This window comes from Suricata suricatta, chromosome 11 (assembly GCF_006229205.1).
Source record: "Suricata suricatta isolate VVHF042 chromosome 11, meerkat_22Aug2017_6uvM2_HiC, whole genome shotgun sequence".
Lineage (NCBI taxonomy): Eukaryota > Metazoa > Chordata > Mammalia > Carnivora > Herpestidae > Suricata > Suricata suricatta.
Window position 1 is genome coordinate 8,271,336 of NC_043710.1, and position 22,320 is coordinate 8,293,655.

The following is a 22,320-nucleotide window of genomic DNA, read 5'->3' on the forward strand; positions in this document are numbered from 1 at the left end:
AAATGCATTATTCATTTAGAAAAATATTGTTTGGTTTGTTATTTTATTTTTTTAATGTTTTTTATTTATTTTTGAGAGACAGAGAGAGAAAGCACGAGCAAGGGAGGGTCAGTGAGAGAGGGAGACACAGAATCTGAAGCAGGCTCCAGGCTCTGAGCTAGCTGTCAGCACAGAGCCCGATGCAGGGCTTGAACCCACGAACCGCGAGATCATGACCTGAGCCGAAGCTGGATGCCCAACCGACTGAGCCACCCAGGCCCCTGGTTTGTTATTTTAAAAATCTTTCTTTTTTGTTTATTTTTGAGAAAGAGAGAACACAAGTGGAGCAAGGGCAGAGAGAGAGAGGGAGACACAGAATCTGAAGCAGACTCCAGGCTCTGAGCTGTCAGTGCAGAGCCCAATGTGGGGCTTGAACTCATGAACCCTGAGATCATAACCTGAGCTGAGGTCCCATGTTTATCTGACTGAATCACCCAGGCGCCCCTAAAAATTCTTTCTTTACTTTAAGGCCTGAAAGATATTCATCAGAATATTCTATGCAAGAAAGTAAGATTTTGTTTTTGACATTTAAGTCTTTAATCCATCTTTAATGATTTTTTATTTATGATATAATGTAGAAAGCCAACCTCACCTTTTTTATAAATGGGTAACTGTGAAAGCAGAGAGAGAGAGAACATGAAGGCACAAGAAAGGGCATGAGCCTTTGTCCCTACTTCCTGACACTGAGCTCCTAAATCCCTTGGAATTCCTGGGTGATAAGAAAGCCTCTTCCTCCAAAGAGGCCACTCTTGGTGATAGCTTTGGGGTGGGGACTGGCCACCAGAAAAACCAAGGCACGACTAGAGGGTTGTAACTGTCAGTCCCATCCCCCAGCTTCCAGGAAGGGGAGAAAGCCTGGAGGCTGAGTTAATCACCAGGGGCCAATGATCATGCCTGCGTAATGGAAACTGTAAAAACCAATCAATGGGGTTTGGAGAACTTCCCAGTTGATGAATGTGTACCCAGGAAGGTAAGGCACCCCAAGCCCACAGGGTCAGAAGATCCTATGCTTGGAACCCTTCCGGACATGGCCCCACGTACCTCTTCATCTGGCTGTTCATTTGTATCCTTTATAATAAACTGGGAGTAGGGGCGCCTGGGTGGCTCCGTCGGTTAAGCATCGGACTTCAGCTCAGGTCATGATCTCACAGTTCATGGGTTTGAGCCCCGCATCGGGCTCTGTGCTGACAGCTAGCTCAGAGCCTGGAGCCTGCTTCAGATTCTGTATCTCCCTCTCTCTCTGACCCTCCCGTGCTCACGCTCTCTCTGTCTTTCAAAAATAAAAAATTCAAAAAAACATTATAATAAACTGTGAGTAGTAAGTAAAATGTTTCCATGAGCTCTATGATCTGTACAACAACTGTGTCCACACAAAAACCTGAGCACGAATGTTTCTAGCAGCTTTATTCATCGTTGCTGAAACTCAGAAGCGACCAAGACGTCCTTCACTAGCTGAATAAAGAAACAGATACATGCAGACAATGGAACATTATTCAGTTCAATAAAAAGAAATGAACTATCAAGCCACAAAACTACAAGGAGGAATCTTAAATGTATATTTCTAAGTGAAAGAAGCAAATATGAAAAACCTACATACTTATGATTCCAACTACATGACATTCTGGAAAGGGTGGCACTATGGAGACCGTAGAAAGATCAGTGGTTGCCAGGAGCTCTGGGAGTGGGAAGAAGGGGGGCGGAATAAGTGAAGGGCAGGGGGGTTTTAGGACCATGAGACTATGCTGTACAATATTGTAATGGTGGATACAGGTCATCAGACATGTGTCAAACTCCACAGAATGGACACTCCAAAGATCGAACCTTAATGTAAACCATGGTCCTTAGTTAATAATAAGGTATCGGTATTGGCTTATCAACTGTGGCAGACGTGCCTCACTGATACAAGGTCTCAGTAATAGGGGAAAGGGTGGGAGCAGGAGGGAAGGGAAGGTAGTATATGGGAACTCCATTCTTCCTGTCCACCCTCTGTAAACTTAAAATTGCTTTCGAGAAATAAGTCATGTTAAATAAGTAAATAAGATAAGGTGTTGACTACAGACAAAACTAAAACTCAAAAGTTTAAGGAAATGAATCTTCTAGCAAGTTTAGAACAAAGATTCCCTTTCATCCTCAAATTAGAAAGCAGCATTAAAACTGATTAGCCAGTTTCTTTTTAAAAAAAAATTTTTTTTTGAGAGACAGAGACAGCAGGAGCAGGGGAGGGTCAGAGAGAGAGAGGGAGATACAAAATCTGAAGCAGGCTCCAGGTTCTGAGCTAGCTGGCAGCACAAAGCCCAACGCGGGGCTCGAACCCACGAACCGTGAGATCATGACCTAAGCTAAAGTCAGATGCTCAACCGACTGAGCCACCCAGGCACCCCTAGCCAGTTTCTTTAAAATGGTACTCTTGGTAATTTAATTCCAGGAGAGGTGCCGTACGGTGTTAAATCAGTTTCAGGTGTACATTACAGTGTTCAACAATTCCGTATGTCACCCGGTGCTTATCACAAGTGCCCTGGTTATTCCCCGTCACCTGTGTCACCCATCCCCCCCACCTTCCCTCTGATAACCATCAGTTTCTTCTCTATAGTTAAGAGTCTGTTGCTTGGTTTGCCTCTCTCTTTTTTCCCCTTTGTTCATTTGTTTTGTTTCTTAAATTCCACATATGAGTGAAATCATATGTCTTTCTCTGACTGACATTTCACTTAGCAATTATAATACTCTGGCTCCATCCACATTGTTGCAAATGGCAAGATTTCAGTCTTTTGTATGGCTGAATAATATCCCATTGTGTATATATACTACATCTTCTTTATCCATTCATCTATCAACGGATACTTGAACTTGAGCTGCTTCCATAACTCGGCTATTGTAAATAACGCTATAACATACAGGTGCGTGTATCCCTGTAAATTAGTGTTTTTGTATTTGGGGGGTAAATACCCAGTAGGGCCATTAATGGATCATTGGGTAGTTCTATTTTTAATTTTTGAGGCAACTCTGTACTGTTTCCCGTAGTGGCTATACGAGTTTGCATTCCCACCAACAGTGCATGAGTGTTCTTTTTTTTCCCAACATCCTCACCAACACTTGTTATTTTTTGTGTCATTAATTTGAGCCATGCTGATTGGCATGCTCATGGGCATGAGGTGATATCTCACTGTAGTTTTGACTTTCATTTCCCTACTGATGAGAGATGTTAAGCATCTTTTCATGTATCTTTTGGCCAACTGAATGTCTTCTTTGGAGAAATGTCTTTTCATTTTTTTCTGCCCATTTTTAATTGGTTTATTTGTTTTTTGGGGTGTTGATTTGTGTAAGTTCTTTTTAAGTTTTAGTTATTTAAGCAATCTTTATACCCAACATGGGGCTCGAACTCACGACCCTGAGATCAAGAGTCCTATGCCCTTCCAACTGAGCCAGCCATGTGCCCCTGTATAAGTTCTTTGAATATTTTGGATACTAACTTTTTTTTTTTTTACTGTTTTATTTATGTTAGAGAGAGAGAGACAGCATGAACAGGGGAGGCTCAGAGAGAGAGGGAGACACAGAATCGGAAGACAGGCTCCAGGCTCTGAGCTAGCTGTGAGCACAGAGCCCGATGCGGGGCTCAAACCCACAAACCATGAGGCCATGACCTGAACCGAGTCGGATGCTTAACTGACCGAGCCACCCAGGTGCCCCTGGATACTAACCTTTTTTAGACATGTCACTTGCAAGGATCTTCTCCCCTTCAGTTGATTGCCTTTTAGTTTTGTTGACTATTTCCTTTGTTGTATGGAATCTTTTTATTTTGATGAAGTCCCAAATAGTTTATTTTTGCTTATATTCCCCACTGTCTCAGGAGACATATCTAGAAAAATGTTGCTATGGCTGATGTCAGAGACCTTCCTGGCTGTGCTCTCTTCTAGGAGTTTTATGGTTTCAGGTCTCAAATTTAAATTACTGGGGCGCCTGGGTGGTTCAGTCGGTTAAGCCTCCGACTTCGGCTCAGGTCATGATCTCACATTCATGGGTTCGAGCCCCATGTCAGGCTCTGTGCTGACAGCTCAAAGCCTGGAGTCTGCTTCGGATTCTGTCTCCCCTCACTCTGCCCCTCCCCCATTCATGCTCTGTCTCTTTCTGTCTCAATAATAAATAAACATTAAAAAAAGGTTTATTTCAAATTTAAATTACTATCAGTAATTTACAAAACACTTTTATAGGTAACTAACATTCAGTTTTGGGGGGGGAATTGAGACCTAAATATTTTCCTCCAGTTATAAAAATTCTGTGCAAAAAAAGTCAAATTGAGGGGTGCGTGGCTGGCTCAGTTGGTAGAGTGTGTGACTTTTGCTCTTCAGGTTGTAGGTCTGAGCCGCATGTTGGGTGTAGGGATTGCTTTAAAAAATTTTTTTTCTTAATTTTTTATCTATTTTTGAGAGAGAGAGAGAGAGATAAAGCAGGCTACAGGCTCTGAGCAGTCAGCACAGAGCCCGACGCAGGGCTCAAACCCACAAAATGTGAGATTATGACCTGAGCTGAAGTATCTCAACTGACTGAGCCACCCAGTTGCCCCCAAAAATAAAATCTTAAAAAAAAGAAAAATCCAACTGAATCTACAAATCATTAGATTAAGAGTTCAAAAAATAAAAAACTGGATGCAGAACAACTCTATTCTGTACAACAAGAAAAAAAATTCTTAAGTTGCCATATTACTAGCAAGTGTTAACCTTAAAAACAAAAACTAGCAGTTATCTTACCAGTAAAAATGGGTTTATTCGGGACTACCAGAGAATTGCAATTCAGGACATGTGGGAAATTTGCAAAAGTCAATAAAACTGAAAATACTCTTCCTGTTATCCAGAAATGTCACTCCTAGATGCATACCCTGGACAAACTCTCATACAGGTTCACAAAGCAATAACCAAAAGATTTCACCGCAGCATTTGGTTATACCAATATATATTTGGTAATCTGAAAAATGGTCTATCACTAGGGGACAAGAAAATCTGTAGAAAATCTCTAAATAGAACACTATAAATGACTAAATATTAAAGAACCAGAACAGGGGCACCTGGGTGGCTCAGTCAGTTGAGTGGCTGACTTCGGCTCAGGTCATGATCTCACCGTTCGTGAGTTCGAGCTCCGCATGTGCTGACAGCGCAGACCCTGGAGCCTGCTTCCAATTCTGTGTCTCCCTCTTTCCCTCTGCCCCTCCCCTGCTCCTGCTCTTTCTCTCTCATTCTCAAAAATAAATAAACATTAAAAAAAAAGAACCAGGATATAAAAAGACAAGCAAAATGTGTGTCAAAAAAATAGCATTGGGGCGCCTGGGTGGCTCAGTCGGTTGAGTGTCCGACTTCGGCTCAGGTCATGATCTCACGGTTTGTGGGTTCGAGCCCCACGTCAGGCTCTGTGCTGAAAACTAGCTCAGAGCCCAGAGTCTGTCTTCGATTCTGTGTCTCCCTCTCTCTCTGACCCTCCCTTGCTCACGCTGTCTGTCTCAAACATAAATAAAAACATTTAAAAAAATTTTTTTTAAATAGCATTAAGGAAAGAGGGGAAAGAGCATATTCATCTTAAATTTTTTTCCCCAAAAACCAAAAGACATAGTGGAATACAACAGTCTTCATTTTAACTGACATTGACCCCCAAACCATTCATGGGGGTACTGCAATATCAGGCTGGCTTATAGAATGGATGGAGGGAGCCCCTATTCAATCTCCCTGTTCCAAAAACTCACTTGATTAAAAAAAAAAAAACTTGATAAAGTATCCTTGGGTAGAGGTTTACGAGACATTAAATGATAAGAAGACATACTATTCTTGGGGCGCCTGGGTGACTCAGTCGGTTGAGCATCTGACCTCAGCTCAGGTCATGATCTCACAGTTCGTGGGTTCAAGCCCTGCGTCAGGCTCTGTGCTGACAGCCCAGAGCCAGGAGCCTGCTTCAGATTCCGTGTCTCCCTTTCTCTCTGACCCTCCCCTGCTCGTGCTGCCTCTCTTTGTCTCTCAAAAATAAATAAAAGACATTATTTTAAAAAAGGAACACATAGCAGAACTTGCTTCCCAGCTGTCCCTTGTAAAATTCCACACCCTCCATTCTTCCAAAAACCGGTCTAAACCCTCCATGAGAGAGCTCCTCATGGCATGCTTCTCTACAGTTTAGGAAATCAGGAAATTCTGTTCTCAAACTGAATTTTTTCCAAAGGTGAATGCCCTACCTCCAGCTCCCAGCAGAGGCCTGTCCATTTGCGGATCCCTTCTCCTCCACTAAGGGACGCAGTACCCTTTGCTGCCAGGAGGGGGCAGACGCTGCTCCCATCCTCTGAGAGCGCTTCCTGTTGCCGGGAAGCTGTCGACAGTTCAAACTTATGTCTCTTAACAACCCCTTTAAGAGCTTACTTCATAGCACAGGGCAGGCAATCAGTGTATTACAGTGTCATGCCTTGTTCTACACGATAGGGATAAAATAAATTATACTGACACGATTTCTGACCTCGGGAGTTTATGTGGGAAAGGGTTCACAGAGAGCAAGGGAGGGAATGCAGTAGTGATATTGAATCTGAAAAAGGAAAATGGGCCTTGTTGGCTCTGTCCGTAGGTACAAACTTTAACCTAAAAGCAAAGGAGAAGCACTGAGGATTTTGAGCTGAGATCAGATTTTCCATTTAGAAAGATCACTCTGGGGGCACCTGGGTGGCTCAGCAGGCTAAGCAGCTGACATCAGCTCAGATCATGATCTCATGGTTTATGAGTTTGAGCCCCGCATCAGGATCTGTGCTGACAGCTCAGAGCCTGGAGCCTGCTTCAAATTCTGTGTCTACCTCTCTCTCTTTCTCTCTCCGTCCCTCTCTCTCTCTTGCTCGCTCTCTCTCTCTCTCTCTCAAAAATAGGTAAAATATTTTTTTAAAGTTAGAAAGATCACTCTGGCCATAATGTGGAGAATGGATTAGAAGGAGTTGGAATCATGGGGTGCCTGGGTGGCTCAGTCAGTTAAGCAAACATCTATTGATTTCTGCTCTGGTCATGATGCCGTGGTTGGTGGGTTCAAGCCCCACTTTGGGCTCTGCATTGGCAGTGCATACCCTGCTTGGGATTCTCTCTCTCTTTCTCTCTCTGGCCCTCCCGCACACACTGTCTCTCAGAATGATTAAATAAACAAAAAGACAAATGAGAGGGTCTCAAAGCCAGAGAACCAGGTTGGGAATCTGCAGCAGAAATCCAGGGGTGAATGGCTTACGCTAGGCTACTGAGAAGGAGAAAAGCAGCCACTGACATCTGGAAGCTGGCCTGGGATTCACACTTAGGCCCTGGTGGTCTTATGTTGAACATAACTTCAGAATATCAACGTAAGACAAGGCCACTCTGTAATCATGGTGAGTCAAGGCAAAACAAGCCCCTTCCATATTCACATCTGAACACAGAAAAAAGCATGATCTTTGTCCATATTGCAAAAGTCCAAACTGCTCCCTGTCCTGGCTGAGTCAGCCTTGTTCTACTCTTCCGTCCTTCTAGGTAAACCTTATGAAGACACCCAATAATAAATGATGCCGCTTCCTGAAAACATCAAATCCAGAGTAAAGCCTCACTTGCTTCAAACCTCCCGCAAATCACCTAACACAAGCCCAATTCCTGCAGTAAGTTCTTCCTAACACCCTCTTACTGGGACACCCTGTGATTCCCCATGGTGCATGTTCTTCCTCGCTGCAACAAGTAATAAAACCAACTTGCAGGGCACCTGGGTGGCTCAGTTGAGCATCCGGCTTCGGCTCAGATCATTATCTCATGGTTCGTGGGTTCGAGCCCCGCATCAGGCTCTGTGCTGACAGCTAGTTTAGAGCTTGGAGCCTATCTTCAGATTCTATATCTCCCTCTCTCTCTGACCCTCCCCTGCTCATGCTGCCTCTCTCTCTCTCTTTCTCGCTCTCAAAAATAAATAAAAACAATTTAAAAAAAAAAGGAATGCTCCAATACAAATATGTTCCCGGAAGTGTTTGGCTGGAGAGGATTTCCAGCATGTCAGCAGCGGGGATAATGACCACATTCTGGCTTCGATAATTGAGTAAAAGAGGGCACGTTGGAGAAGGGACGGATTTGTGGAAAGGATGATGAATTCTGTTGCGGACAAGTTGAGCTGAGCTGTCTATGGGCCGTCCCAGTGAAGACGTCTGGCAGACAGTTAGATACAAGGGTGTTCAGTCCAGGAGATACCGCGCTGGGATAAAGTGGGGGAGATGGCAGCATATATGTGGTAAATGAGGCCAAGGTGACGGGTAAGCTGGTTTATTTAGGCAGAGCCCAGCGAGTGAGAAACAAGTGGACCCAGAACAGAACCCTGAGGAACGGGGAGGGATAGATAGTGAAAATGGCCAAGAAGTAAGAGGAAGCCCGGAAGGGTGCAGGGTCCCAGAAAGCAAAGGTAGAGAGCGCTTCAGGGAGCAGGGCAGGTCACCAGTGCCACATGCTGCTGAGAGGTCAAGAGAGATGGAAGTATCTTCCGGGATTAAGTGAATGAGGTCAGTAGTGGGCTCAGTGGAGGGGTGAGGACAGGAGCTAGGGCACAATGGGTTAAGGACAGAATGGGAGGAAAGGCCATCGCTGGAATGGGTATGGTGCAGTTTCAGAGATTTCTACTTTGTCTTTCCCACTATGATAGCTTCCCGCACCCCCCCCCCCGCCCCGCCCCAGGCCAAAGACATGATGTGGTGGTATGGCCCCAACTCCAAGTATATCAACCCCTACCATGCCCGGAAAACCCGGGGACCAGGGAAACGCTGAGTCCACAAAGCAAGCTCTTATTCCAGCCCCCAGCTCCCAAAATCAGTGGAACACATTGTCCTCAGATACAGGAGGTATCAGATGTTTCTTTTTTTTTAAAGTCAATAAATTTTTATTTAAGAATTTTAACATGTGATGGATTCCTTCCACTCTCAATCACCATGGTTTCTGAGTCAGAATCACCATCTTCAAAATAGCCCTTTAAATAAGCTTTTTTTTTTTTCAATCCAGTTGTCACCATCAGTCCAGAGTTCTTTCCATTGGGCTTCTTTAATCTCCACTTGAATATGGACATACTTCAAGAATTCCTCACCTGTAATGTCTGGGACCCAGTGTTTTTTTTTTCTTTTTGCGTTAGGGCCATGTGTAGGGTCAGAGTAGATGATCTACCTGGTTTTCGATTTCAAAATACCCTCTAAATGTGAATGAGTTCAAATCATTCCCTAAACTAGTACACCCTAGAACCGTACAGATTCTTGGGATACTCCAATACCTAAGATTTAAAAAATTTGACCATTAGGTCTTCCAGTGTTTTAGCAGATAGATGTCTTGTAGTCCTTTCCACAGATCTAACACATAGTTCTGTGAATAAAAGGAACCACACACATACTCTATGAGGCGTTTCCAACGATGTAGGTCTACAGAAAGGTATCAGATGTTAAACTGATAAGAACAGATACCACACTGGAGCTTAGCCAAAATATCAATTCCTACCCGTATCACCTCCCCATGATCTAGAACCTTCCTCCCTCAGGTCCACACATAGAGCAAATGAGCCTGTCCTTATAATCTTCAACATTCTCGTCTCCCCTGAGACCAGGCTAATCCTCCCCAATGTCACGCTTCTCCATAACCCAATAGTTTTGTTATCAAACTGGGACTGTTTCTCCATGGAGGTTACTAACTCCAGGCAAGGCAGTAGTTATTTGTGAATCCACCTCCGCTACGTGGCGCAGTGCCTCTTGTGGCCAGGTGGGGGCAGAGCAAGGAGCGCCTGTGATATGTAGGGCAATGAATTGGGGCTGGAATAAGGTCATTTGAAATTCATGGAGATGAACTTATATATACTGAGTCCTACTTAGTGTCTTGCGTTCTTCCAGGCAACAGGGATACAATGATGACTTACACAGGCATGACCTTGAAACGAAAAGTTACAGCGGGAGGCAAGGTGAATCAGGTTGGGGAAGGGAGTGGTGGTTAAAAAAATATATAAAAAGCTGCCAAGGAAAGTATACTGATGAGTCTGGTCTTTAGACTAAAGACTATGGAAGGGCATTGAAGCTTTATAAGCTGAGAAGTGAGACTTGATCATAATTTTTTTATTTGGAAAAATCGCTCTGGCTGCAAGGTGGAGAATGTATTGATTAGAAGGGAGGAAACCAGAGCCAGGGAGCCAGGTTAAATATTTTGTAAAAACCTCAGGGTGAATGGCTTGAATTAAGGTAGCGGAAGTTGGGGGCACTGGCAATTGGGTGGAATGAAGAGTGAGGTAAAGTCCATTTTGGAAAATTTGAGAAGTTTGTGGACCAACCAAGTGATACCATTCATCCAGAAGGCAACAGGATGTACAGTTATGAGGCTCAGGAAAAAGAGCCTGGGCTGGAGTTGTAGGCATAATGCTGGTCATTAAAATCATGGGAGTGGATAAGGTGGCCCGGGCAGAGTGAGAAAAACAGCTGGGTGTGGCCCCCACTGGGGGAACATTACTGTTTAAGGAATGGCCAGAATATCTACCTCCAGGGATCACTAAGACATTATTAGAAATGTGAACCCTGGGATGGCACACAGTCTCAAGAACGGTGGGAACACAGTGTTTCAGGAAATAGGGGATGGATCAACGGGGTACAGTGCTGTTGAGAGGTCAAGAAGGTGACTGAAAAGCGTCTTGAGAAATCAGTGGACATTGCATATACAAATCAGCAGCAGGGAGGGGGCTTGTCATCATGAAAATTCTGATTCACTTGGTCTGTGGAAAGACCTGGGATTCAGGGGCACCTGGGTGGCTCAGTCGGTTAAGCGTTGGACTCTTGATTTTGGCTCAGGTCATGGTCTCACAGGTTTGTGAGATGGAGCCCTACCTCGGGCTCCGCACTGACAGCGCAGAGCCTGCTTGGGATCCTCTCCCTCTGCCCCTCCCCAGCTTGCATGTGCTCTCTCTCTCTCTCTCTCAAAAACAAACAAAAAAACCCCAAAAACTTTAATTAAAAAAAAGATTTAAGACTGATTCAAAAGAGAATTCTAGGAAAGGAGTATTATAGAGTCTATCCATGGAGAATGCCAATATAAATTTGTTAATAGGCTATAGATCTAAAACTGGCTAATGTCAGGCAAAGCAATCCGAGTTCTAAAACAGCCAAATCAATAGCGAATAGGAAGTCAAACAAAAGTGCACACTCCCTAGAAAATCAGATCGCCTCTAGACTATACTGGCCTGTTTTGCAACATCAAAAGGATTCCCAGCAATCAGTTTGACCTCTATCCAAATTTTGGAAGGAGGCAAAAAAATTTTAACGGGGTCAAAAGTAGAGATCAGATTTGAATAACAGCTCTACCACAGGAGCTATGTGTCCTTGGGCAAGTAACTTAATGATCAGTTTCGTTATAGGTAAAATGGGGATGGTAACCATAAAAACTAGTATTTTTGAATTGAGGTAATCCTTTATATAAGTACACTTAGTAAAAAGTGGCAGGAAAGTGCCATGGAAAGCAGTTAATAGATGTTAATACAGTAACATTAAACACTCTCCACTAACTGTTTCATGTTGTTGTTCTCATCTCGCATTACTTGACACCCCAGTTTTTTTGTACCAGTCATTTATTTACACACATAGATACACACACACGTTTCATTTGACTACTACATTCTTCACTTGTGGAACAACCCCCTTCTACCTTAGTCAAAGGAAAAAAGGTTCAATGTTCAGGGATAATGAAACTTGTGTTATTTCCACCAAATGCCAGTCTCCCTATAAAATCTCTCCAGTTCTTGGGGTGCCTGAGTGGCTCAGTCAGCTAAGCGTCCGACTTCAGCTCAGGTCATGATCTCGTGGTTCATGAGTTCAAGCCCCACTTTGGGCTATACAATGATACTGCAGAGCCTGCTTGGGATTCTCTCTCTCTCTCTCTCTCTCTCTCTCTCTCTGCCCCTGTCCTACTCTCACTCTCTCAAATAAATAAATAAACTTCTTAAAAAATGTTTTAAAAAACCTCTCCCATTCTGTTTTAAAAATCCTATCCACAACCTGTAATGTTACCTGTAAATCAGTGAGCATAGCCCAGCGCTCCCTTCTACCCAGAACATTCTACCCCAGGTGACCGTCTCCTCCATTTCCTTCAGAGTTCTGCACAAATGTCACCCATATCAGGAAGGCCCTCTCTATCTGAGTGAAGTGACAATTTCTCCCTTTGAGGCCAGGACTCCCTCTCTCCTTCCCTGCTTAATTTTTACCACAGCATTTACCCTACTGGACATATTATTGTTTCACTTCTCTATGTCCATCCACCAGAATATCAATTCCAAGGGACTATAAGGAAGGGGGCTGTCCGCTTTGGGCCTTGTGGTAGTCCCTGAGCCTAGCAGGTGCTCAACAAGTAAATAATAATAGAATAAATATTAAATTAATGTCACCTGCAATCCACAACTGTCAAGAACACCGGTTTTGTTTGGTGCTTATTCCTTTCAACCCCTTTAGAGCTTCCAAAATACAGCATCTGGTGTTTGACAGCCTGCCTTCTACTCACTACAAACTCACAAAGGCCACCTTTGGCCCACAGGCATATTTGGATTGGCTTATACAACGTGCATAAAATTTTCAAATTAGATGCCAGCCACTAAATTAGACAAATTAGAGGTGCCTGGGTGGTTCAGTCCGGTTAAGCATCTGACTCTTGGTTTCAGTTCAGGTCATGATCTCACAGTTCATGGGTTCAAGCCCCACATCAGGCTCTGCGATGACGGCGTGGTGGAGTCTGCTTGGGATTCTGTCTCCCTCTCTCTGCCCTCCCCCTGCACTCTCTCTCTCTCTCACTCACTCTCTCTCAAAGATAAATAAATAAATATTTTCAAACATAAAATGGACAAATTAGTATACAATTCTGGATTTCTGGATCCTCTTGGTCAGATTTTTTCACAGAGAGACAGTATTTCAGCAAGACAACAACCAGCTGAGCTAAAAAAAACTATCTAGCTTGCCACTATCCACACCAGTGCACATCACTTACCAACTTGATTTACGTATCTACAGGTATGTGAGGTGGAGATCCCTGACCGAAATCCCCTTTCCATTCCCATTATTAGTTCAGAAGCCACTGCCCTGTTGCCTAAACTACTATGACAATCCAATAAATGTCCTTATCTCCACCTTATTCTTCAGTTCCTTATCACCTCCCTGCTTGAAAACTTACGGTTTTTATTTCTTATACTCTATGGTTCACGTAATTTTTGCATTCTAGTCCCTCTTCATCTGGCCTTCCCCAGGAAATGTTTTCCAGTTTTATACTCTACAATTCCCCTTCAGCCCATCTTTCATGAATTACACCTATACGTCTCCTTTCTGTTCCAGCTCCAAGCCTATGCTCGAATTTTCTTTAAGTGGAATCCCACCCCCATGCCCCTCATCTATTCTCCAAGGCCCAGGCACTCTATAAGGCATTCCCAAGTCGCATTGCCACACACAACCCCACTATATCCTATCTGCTTCCTCCGGACCTTCTAGATTGTCCCTAGTTTAACTGTTTCATTATGTGTATCTTTAAAAAAATTTTTTTAATGTTTATTTTTGAGACAGAGAGACAGACATACGGGAGAGGGTCAGAGAGAGGGAGACACAGAATCCCAAGCAGGCCCCAGGTTCTGAGCTGTCAGCACAGAGCCCAACGCAGGGCTCAAACTCACTAACCATAAGATCATGACCTGAGCCCAAGTCAGACACTTAACTGACTTGAGCCACCCAGGCACCGCATATATATTTTTTTTCTTTCTTAAATTTTTTAAATTTATTTTTGGAAGACAGAGAGAGACAGTGCAAGCAGGGGAGAGTCAGAGAGAGAGGGAGATACAGAATCCGAAGCAGGCTCCAGGCTCTGAGCTAGCGGTCAGCACAGAGCCCAACGCAGGGCTCGAACCCACAAACAGTGAGATCATGACGTGAGCCGAAACCGGATGCTCAACCGACTGAGCCACCCAGGCGCCCCATTTAGCTGATACTTCTTAAATGGATAGCACTGAACAAGTTACTTAACCTCTCTAGACCTCACGTTCCTCATCTGTAACATTTATACCTTCCTCCTGGGGTCGTAGCATAGGTGAGGTCATACAGAGGAGCATATAGTCAAAGTTTAGTCCATGTTTCTAGAACCTGCAAGTACACTAGGTGCTTACCACAAACGACTGATGAACTAAACGAGTTGGTTTTAGGAACTAACAGTCTAGAAGTGACCGGAACCACCTAGCCGTTTAGGTGAGAGTTGCATGCAGCTCTGTAAGAACTGTTTACACCTAGGGTCCCTTAGCTATGACATAGGGCTAGTAATGGTGCCTGCCTCTTGGGGATTTGGGAGGACTTAAGTAATCAATTCGTGCACTATGCTTAACGCGGTGCTTCCAATGTTAGCTGATACTGATACTCTATTTGGGGCACCTGGCTGGCTCAGCAGGAAGAGCATGCAACCCTTGATCCCAGGGTCGGGACTTTGAACCCCACGCTGGACAGTGGGGCCTACTTTATATATAACATGTGTATATATACGCCCTGCGACAAGCCAAGCTCCTAGCGACATTGGACTGGACAGCAGGACCCTCAGAAAAAATCAGACCCTGTGAGAAGATTCAAGCGGAGCATTTTAGGACCTGATTCACTTTCCCAAAATGGCTCCGTGCCACGGGCCTTCCGCTCCCCCACAGCCGCCCTCTACACAGGGACCCAGCGTACCAGGCGCTCAATGGCGCGCCAGGAGGCAGGCGTGTAACCGGGATTACGCCGATAGAAGCTTCGGGATGAGGGTCAGGCTACGAGGAGGCGGAGCCTGCACACCAGTTTAGCGGGTGTGTGGCTAAGGGAGGCTCAGGGACGGGTGTGGGAGCAAGCGGCCGTGACCGCGACAGAGCATCTCCCAGGATCCAGCCAGTGCCGGGACCTTGGCTTTCTCGTCTTACAGAAAGCCGGCGGTACAGACCCCGCTGCAATGGGACACGGCTGCCAGCGCGATTCCCTAAGACGCATGCGCGTCTCTTTTCGCGCCCCAGTCGCTGAGGGTGCCCCCTTCCCTAGAATTCTCTACCCACAACTCCCCAGGCTCGCGGACTCTCTCCATATGCGCGTGCGCGCGATATGGCCCCGCCCCCAAGTCCCGTGGGCCTCTGCGAGGTGGTATTTAAGTATCTCGCTGAGGCTTTTCGGCCTCGTTTTCCTTTCCATGGTACTGGGTAAGTTGTGGTTCTTTCTGCTTTATTATTTTTTAAGTGGTCAACTGAGGAAAAAATAAAAAGTGAGCGTGGTCTGCCTGAGCTCTAATACGTTGCACTTATTGGTCGGCGGGGGAGGGGTAAGAGCTCGGCCACGGCCGTGAGCCCACGAGGTAGCCGGTGAGCTTTGTGAAGGACAAGATGGCGATGGCGGGGCGTGCCGCCGGCCGTCTCTGTGATGAGAACCTTTTCACAGACCTGTACTGAGTTCCGTGAGGATACGAGACTCTGAAGAGACGGGCCTTGCACAGTCGAAATGCAGCACAGTCGTAGCTCCGGGAGAGAAAGCGATTGTGAAATAGCCGGCGTTGAGTTAATGTCCTCTTGTCTGCAGGGTTCGGGCGCATGTTTCAACGCTCAAGAATGGAAGAGAGCCGCCGTGTTAGAGTAAGTGTGTGTGGCCCTCTTGTTCCTGCTTCTCCGTTGTCGAGGGTATGGGGGAAACTGGGATGTGCTACGGGGATGATACTAAGAATCGAACTCTCTCTTTCTGATGGAACAGTGGAGAAAGCCTAAGCGTTCTGAGTAGCACCAGCCCCCAGCGAAGGGTGTTGTGTTGAGCACAGGGGCGTGAAGATCGACTGCAAGGCCTGAAACTAAGTGAGGGGTTCCCCCCCCCTTTCTTCCAGATGTGGTTCAGCTCAAAAGACCTTACGGGTTGGAGGACGGGACAAGCCCTCTCCTTGCAAACTAAGCATTCCGGTGATGCTCCAGGTGGGTGCGCAGTGACTTAACAGCAGTTACTGGCGGACATCGTGTCTAGATGGGGTTCTTCAGATTTTGCTGACCACTCTGTGATGAACATAAAGACAAGCATATGGCTGATCTTAAAAGTGATGTCATCTTCCTACTGAGAAGTGGGCCAAGAGCATTCAAGGGTCTGTGTTTAGCTGTCTTTAGGTACGTATATAATGCCTTCCTTTTGTTTCCAGCATCTCCTCCCCAAGCCTGAAGAATCCAACTGCCTCCAGGGGTGAACACAGGTAACTATTTGTTGAAATGAGGGGATTGGAGTGTCTCCTCTTGTGTTGTCTCCCACCAGGAGCAAAGTGAGCAGTGTGGCCTTTCTGGTCCTTGCAGCCCGTTCCTCTTGGAACGACTTTGCTGTGGATGGGAGGGCAGCCCAACAGTACAGTTCTTGGATGGTGTGCCCTCCCTCCCCCATATGTCACTGTCAGATGATTTGAATAGATATGCTGATCCTCTGTGAGGTGCAACAGTTAATAGCATGTTAGAGTTCTGATGGCAGTTTCTGTTAATGAAGAAACTTTGTTCCAACCTGATATTTTTTGGTAACCATTTGGTCCCCATTTGCAGGTTGTCCTGATGGTGGTGATGTGTTCGTCTATCTTACAGTAAGTAGCTTCTCCCAGAAGTGTGATTTGTTAGCATATGTGAACCCACAATCGAAAGGGTGATTTTATTCACTGCATATTTTTTTGTTGTTGTGTCGTCATCATTGTGACCAAAGACTTGATCGACCCATGTAGCTTTCTGGTGGTTTATCCTTGTAGTGATGTTTCTTGATCAATTTCTCTAGGTGCCTGCTGATGTGCACAGGGCGGAACTCCTGGAAAGAGTAAAGGACAGTGAGTACTTGTAACGTCCCTAATTGTAGGTTGCCCCAGAACTATAGTGCCGATGAAGAGAGCAAGCATCCTGTCTTACCCCTGTTCTAGCCCCAGAGCCAGTAATGGTGAACCCACTGGGGCTAACTGGGAGAGAGGAGGAGAATTTGTTCTATAAGGAACTGTCTGAGGTACAGCATATGCTTGTCAATAGCATTTGCTTGACTTTTCTTCCCTTAAACCCATGACTTCTAGCTAGAATAGCTTTGGCAGTTTAGATACTTGGCTAATTACATGGTCTTCTTCAGGAGCAGCTTGTTCCCGAGGGCTACCAGAAAGCCTCCAGAGTTAATCAGGTTAGTTGATTAATGTCTGTGGTTCATGCCCCCAAATAGACAAGTTTCCATGATGAATCAAACTAGCTCACTATGACTCTACAATGAAAACATGTGAACACCTGAGAAACTGGAGAAAGCAGGAATTGGGGGTATGCCACTTGGAAGGGCTTTTTATCACCCACGGCTTTCTTTTTCTCTAGGTGCAGTTTCCCACAACCTGCTTACTTGCTCAGAGGTGAGTTGTTTCCATATGTGATGCTTGGGAGCATATTTGGTACAAAAAACACCCTTTGGGCCCGAAACACATGATGACTTACATGGAATCTCGTTCGGCTGATAACTTGCTGTTGAGACTCGGAAATCTGATTTTCCTACAAATGACGGTTGAAGGGGGTACAATTGATTGCTGGAGGTAAGCATTACTCACTCATGTCTTTGTTTCAGATTTAGCACCTTATCTGCAGTCCAAGAATGATTTGAGGTAAATGCCTTTGGAATACTCTCATTTATAACCATTATATAAAATGTGCCAGGTGTGTTTGGTGTGGGCGGGGGGACACTTTGGTCTGGATAGCTATTCTAAGAAGACATTACTGGCTCAATCCAAGACTTGGACACTTGTCTGTGGACACTGAACCATCTGTGACAGGCTTCCACTCACAAGTGATGAATTCAATACCGCCCCAGTCTGAACACTGTGACTGAAAGGTATTTTCTGAGCTGTGAGCTTATCTTGGATTGAAAAGGGTAAATTAACTGGTGGTTTTTATATGACGTGTGTGCAGAAACCTGCGTAGCCTTCAGAGCAGTACCTTGCTTCTAAGCAATAAAGACCCCCAGATATGATTGGGAGGCTTATAGTTCCCAGTTATTCTCTTACAGGTGCCCTCAGCCATTGCTCTGCTCAGCTCCAGTCCCAAGTCAGGTGAGTAAACCTAGACACAAGATGATCCAAATTAAAACTTCCCGATGAGGAAACAGTCACATGTCTTACCTCCTGTCCTAGTCCCAGAGCCTGTAAAGGTGAACCCACTGGGGCTGGCTGGGGGAAAAGAGGATGTTTGTTCCAGAAGGAACTGTCTGAGGGATTACAAGAGATTTCTAAAGACAGGAATGGGAGGAATAAGTCACTTTGTTGAAGTGGAATGTCCTTTTTTTTTTTTCCAGGTCTGAAGAAGGAAGAAGGTATATGTAATGGGTAGGTATTTGTTCAAATATTGTTATGTTTATTTATGGACTGTATTTTTTTTTATGTCTATTTTTGAGAGACAGTGAGCTGGGGAGGGGCAGAGAGAGACGGAGACACAGAATGTGAAGCAGGCTCCAGGCTCTGGGCTGTCAGCACAGAACCTGACGACGGGCTTGAATGCATGGACCCTGAGATCATGACCTGAGCGAGAGTCAAACAATTACCCACCAGCCACCCAGGCACCCCTGGACTGTATTTTCTAGAAATAACATGAGCAGCCAGGGCAGGGACAGAGAAAGGAGGAGACCTAGAATCCAGAGCAGGCTTCAGGCTCTGAACTATCAGCACAGAACTTGATGCAGAGCTTGAACTCAGGAACCATGAGCTCATGAGCCTAAAAAACTGAGCCACCCAAGCATTCTGGTGTTTAGTATGTAATAGGCTAACAGAAGTACAAAAGTATATCTGAAAACAGGTATACTACTTAATTTTCTTTTGTTTTTAGTGAGTGGAAGATAGGGAAAGAGAATGTCAAGCAGTCTCCATGCCAGTGTGGGTCCCACATGGAGCTTGCTGGGATGGTGACCCAAGTCTAATTCAAGAATCACATCAACCACCTGTGCTATCCAGGCACCCCAATGTGAACTAGTTTAAAGGGCAGCCTCTTGTAAACTCAACATAATACATACATTGTTCCTATCTACGAAGAAAATGCACTTCATTTTTCTGCACAGGTGTTTAGTTCAAAAATAAAGGCAAATTCTCAAGTCCTGTTGATATTAACAGTTGTTTAAGCCTCTCTTAATAAAAGTTTATAGCCTTCATTGTGATGTAGCTCTCTAGCTGGACAGAAGGAAGTAATCCTGGGGAATTAGCTGCTGTTGCACTGTTAAATTTAATGTCACACTTTGCCTGATACCGTCTAGCTCAAGGGAGCGTTGTTAAGTGACCCTTCTAAGACTTTCTAAGGTCCTCCTGCCCCAAATATATATATATGCCTCACTACAAGAAATGTTCCCTGGCTTTGGGTGGTCCATTAGGTCTCTCTTGCCTTTGACAGGCTTGCCTCATAGGGCACAAGGAACCAATAAGGTATGACCACCATTAAGGACCCCTCAGACTCCAAACATGCACGGTCAGGTTTTGGTATTTCACTGCCCCTTTTCTGCATATAAAATTCCAAATGTGATTCCAGTGGAGCCTTCTTTCTATAAGATGGGACAAATGGCTCCTGAATTTCTCTTCCTCTAACAAGCCTCTGGCTCTCTATATTCTTTCTTTTTTCCTGGAATTGACCTGGTTCTTGTACATAACTCAGGGGTTCCTGCTAGGGGCTGGCTCAGTATGCAGCTCTTGATCTCGGGGTCTTGAGTTTGAACCCTGTGTTGGACATGGAGCCTGCTTATAATAATTGGTTTTTTAAAATGTTTTTTTTTTTTTAAGTTTATTTTTGATACAGAGAGAGACAGAGCATGAGAGGGGGAGGGGCAGAGAGAGAAGGAGACAGAACCGGAAGCAGGCTCCAGGCTCTGAGCGAGCTGTCAGCACAGAGCCTGACACAGGGCTCGAACCCATGAATGTGAGATCTGACCTGAGCCGAAGTTGGAGGCTTAACCGACTGAGCCACCCAGGCGCCCTGTTTTTTAATTGTTAATGTTTATTTTAGAGACATCCCAAGCAGACCTCAAGGTGTGTCAACACAGAGCCCAACGCAGGACTTGAACTCTCCAACTGAGATGACCTGAGCTGGAATCAAGGGTCAGACGCTTCATAGACTGAGCCAACCAGGTGCCCCTAAAAATTAAGTCAATACCAAAAGGTCTACCTTGGCCAGTCATTGTCAATTCATTTTCTTGGTATGTAAATATAACTGATTGGATTCGTCCTGTTTGTATTTGTCTTCCATTTGTTCATTCCATGGGGAACCAGAACTTCTGTTCACTTGGCATATCGGCCAGGGGTACCCAGTAAACACCTGAATTGGGATGAACATTCACCTTGCTGTCTACATGTGCCATGTCTCTGAGCATAAATTTAGGGAGTGGAGTGAACAAGTGTGAATGGGTACTTGGAAATACACAATCTCCTTCAGATGGGTGGTCTCCTCACATACCTAATGTTTTCACATCTTTGCCTTTTAATTGGCCCTGGGCAAGCTGGCTCTAGGGATGGACAGTAGATCAAGCCCCCAATCCCGTGACATGTTGGGGGACAGGTGGTACATGGATGTGTAAGTAGGGTGCTTAATGCACTGAGCCACCCAGGCTCCCCACCCCAGGTCAAGGATTCTTCATCATGAGAGCAGTCACGTGGTTTCCCACCCCTGGAGGCTCAAATCTGCCTGCCTAACATGCACACTGCCTCCCTCCCCCTCCCACAGGGCACTCCTGGTAGACATCGGTACTCAACTCATGAACATCCTACTGTTGCTCACAATGGGAGAATGGATGCTTGATGGTGAACCAAGGAATTCACACTTCACAGCAGTTCTGACCTGCCTGTTGTCAGAACTATAAGGCAGCTTATTTGAAACAATGTTTCTTGAGTCATCAAAGGGTGACCACGCAGATCTAAGAGCTCTCTACTCTATATGCGGGGGACCAGCCCATGCACCAGATTCTAAGGGTCCCTGAGCAGGGGTTGGTTCAGCACAATATCTGTAAGAAAAGAGACAGTGAATGGTGGCATGATTGCACTTTACTGTGATGCTTTGGATCTTTCTATACCATGGGTGATTGCATCATTTTTCTAATGATTACATTGTAACTTCCAGAAAAAACTTTCACAGTGAAGAAAAACGAGGTACACTACAGAAGATCCAAAAACAATTCACTCAAAATACATCAGCAGAGGTTTGTTTTATGTATATAGTAATATTGTTAACTGAAGCTTATAACAAAGCTATTTTCTTTAAAGGTGAACATGATGACTTACGGGTAAAGTACTCCTGACCAGGAAGGGAGTTTCAATCTGAAAATTTGCCCACTCACCGAAACTAGAATTAGAGGTCATAGAAAACTAACTCCAGTCCCTAATCCATTTGATTAAGAGGTCATGCACACATTCTGTAAAACCAAGGAAAGCAGTACCCAACAAGCCAAATGACACTTTACACTAAGTCTCCAGGCAACTTAATGTGCGTTCCTCATGTACAGTGGGATTTCAACAGGCCTTCTGGCTAAATGGGCCCCTACATCCATAAACGGGTTGCAACTATGAAAATGGGTTACAGAAGACCATGCAAGGACTCCAGAGTCTGAGCAACCTTAAAGCTTTTGGGAGAAAAATACCAAAGCTGGGAGAAACACCGGAAGCCCGCAGTGAGGGCCTGCAGAGTGCCGTCCTGGGAGCTCCAACCAATTGTGTCAAAACCACTAAGGGGTCAGGTGGACCCTGGACCAAGCTGCAGGCAGGTGTTGAGCTGTTATTGCAGACCAGCCACTATGCACGACCTGTCAGTGCCCTAACTCAGCATGGGAGGTCTGGGCCAGAAGGATCCTTGGATAAAGGGGAACCAGCAACTTGGGCCCTGTCACGGAGCGTACCTGGGGAGGAGAGGGTCACTAGTCAACGTCCTAGGTAGGTAGGTAGCCATCAGGCTGCGCTGCTATCTCTAGGAGTCTGGAGACCAGTTCTACTCCAGTCGAGCCCAGGGAAGTTTAGAAAGGAGATCATGGAACCAAAGTTGGATTAGGCTGGTACAGGGGCCAGACAGTATTCACTAGAAGAGTCTGAGGGGCACCTGGGTGGCTCAGTTGGTTAAGCCTCCGACTTCGGCTCAGGTCAGATCTCACGTTCGTGGGTTTGAGCCCCTGGTTGGGCTCTGTGCTGACAGCTCGCTCAGAGCCTGGAGCCTGCTTCAGATTCTGTGTCTCCCTCTCTCTGACCCGCCTCCTCTCATGCTCTGTCTCTTCTGTATCAAAAATAAATAAAACATTTAAAAAATTAAAAAAAAAAAAAA

The 22,320-nt window shown here is 45.2% G+C and overlaps 1 long non-coding RNA gene and 8 other non-coding genes across 12 annotated transcripts; all 9 read left to right on the plus strand.

Moving 5' to 3' along the window:
• The first annotated feature begins 15,149 nt into the window (after positions 1-15,149).
• LOC115271908 lies at positions 15,150-20,249 on the plus strand. Of its 4 annotated transcripts, none has more exons than XR_003900145.1 (13): positions 15,150-15,225; positions 15,599-15,651; positions 15,894-15,978; positions 16,197-16,247; positions 16,582-16,619; positions 16,805-16,853; positions 16,944-17,023; positions 17,141-17,188; positions 17,371-17,405; positions 17,615-17,651; positions 18,053-18,095; positions 18,338-18,368; positions 20,026-20,249. It is a non-coding gene; the product is annotated as an uncharacterized LOC115271908 (long non-coding RNA). The 4 variants fall into 4 exon arrangements; XR_003900146.1 differs by lacking the exon at positions 16,944-17,023 and adding an exon at positions 19,420-19,451 and having other exon boundaries at positions 15,152-15,225; XR_003900144.1 differs by lacking the exon at positions 16,944-17,023 and having other exon boundaries at positions 15,151-15,225; positions 15,767-15,978.
• On the plus strand, positions 15,719-15,794 carry LOC115272873. The gene has a single exon (XR_003900521.1). It is a non-coding gene; the product is annotated as a small nucleolar RNA SNORD26 (small nucleolar RNA).
• Positions 16,054-16,123, plus strand: LOC115272872. The gene has a single exon (XR_003900520.1). It is a non-coding gene; the product is annotated as a small nucleolar RNA SNORD27 (small nucleolar RNA).
• LOC115272871 lies at positions 16,438-16,512 on the plus strand. The gene has a single exon (XR_003900519.1). It is a non-coding gene; the product is annotated as a small nucleolar RNA SNORD28 (small nucleolar RNA).
• Positions 16,901-17,027, plus strand: LOC115272877. Its single transcript, XR_003900525.1, has one exon. It is a non-coding gene; the product is annotated as a small nucleolar RNA SNORD22 (small nucleolar RNA).
• On the plus strand, positions 17,233-17,298 carry LOC115272869. Its single transcript, XR_003900518.1, has one exon. It is a non-coding gene; the product is annotated as a small nucleolar RNA SNORD29 (small nucleolar RNA).
• On the plus strand, positions 17,472-17,541 carry LOC115272874. The gene has a single exon (XR_003900522.1). It is a non-coding gene; the product is annotated as a small nucleolar RNA SNORD30 (small nucleolar RNA).
• LOC115272875 lies at positions 17,827-17,895 on the plus strand. The gene has a single exon (XR_003900523.1). It is a non-coding gene; the product is annotated as a small nucleolar RNA SNORD31 (small nucleolar RNA).
• Positions 18,135-18,259, plus strand: LOC115272876. The gene has a single exon (XR_003900524.1). It is a non-coding gene; the product is annotated as a small nucleolar RNA SNORD22 (small nucleolar RNA).
• Positions 20,250-22,320: the final 2,071 nt, after the last annotated feature.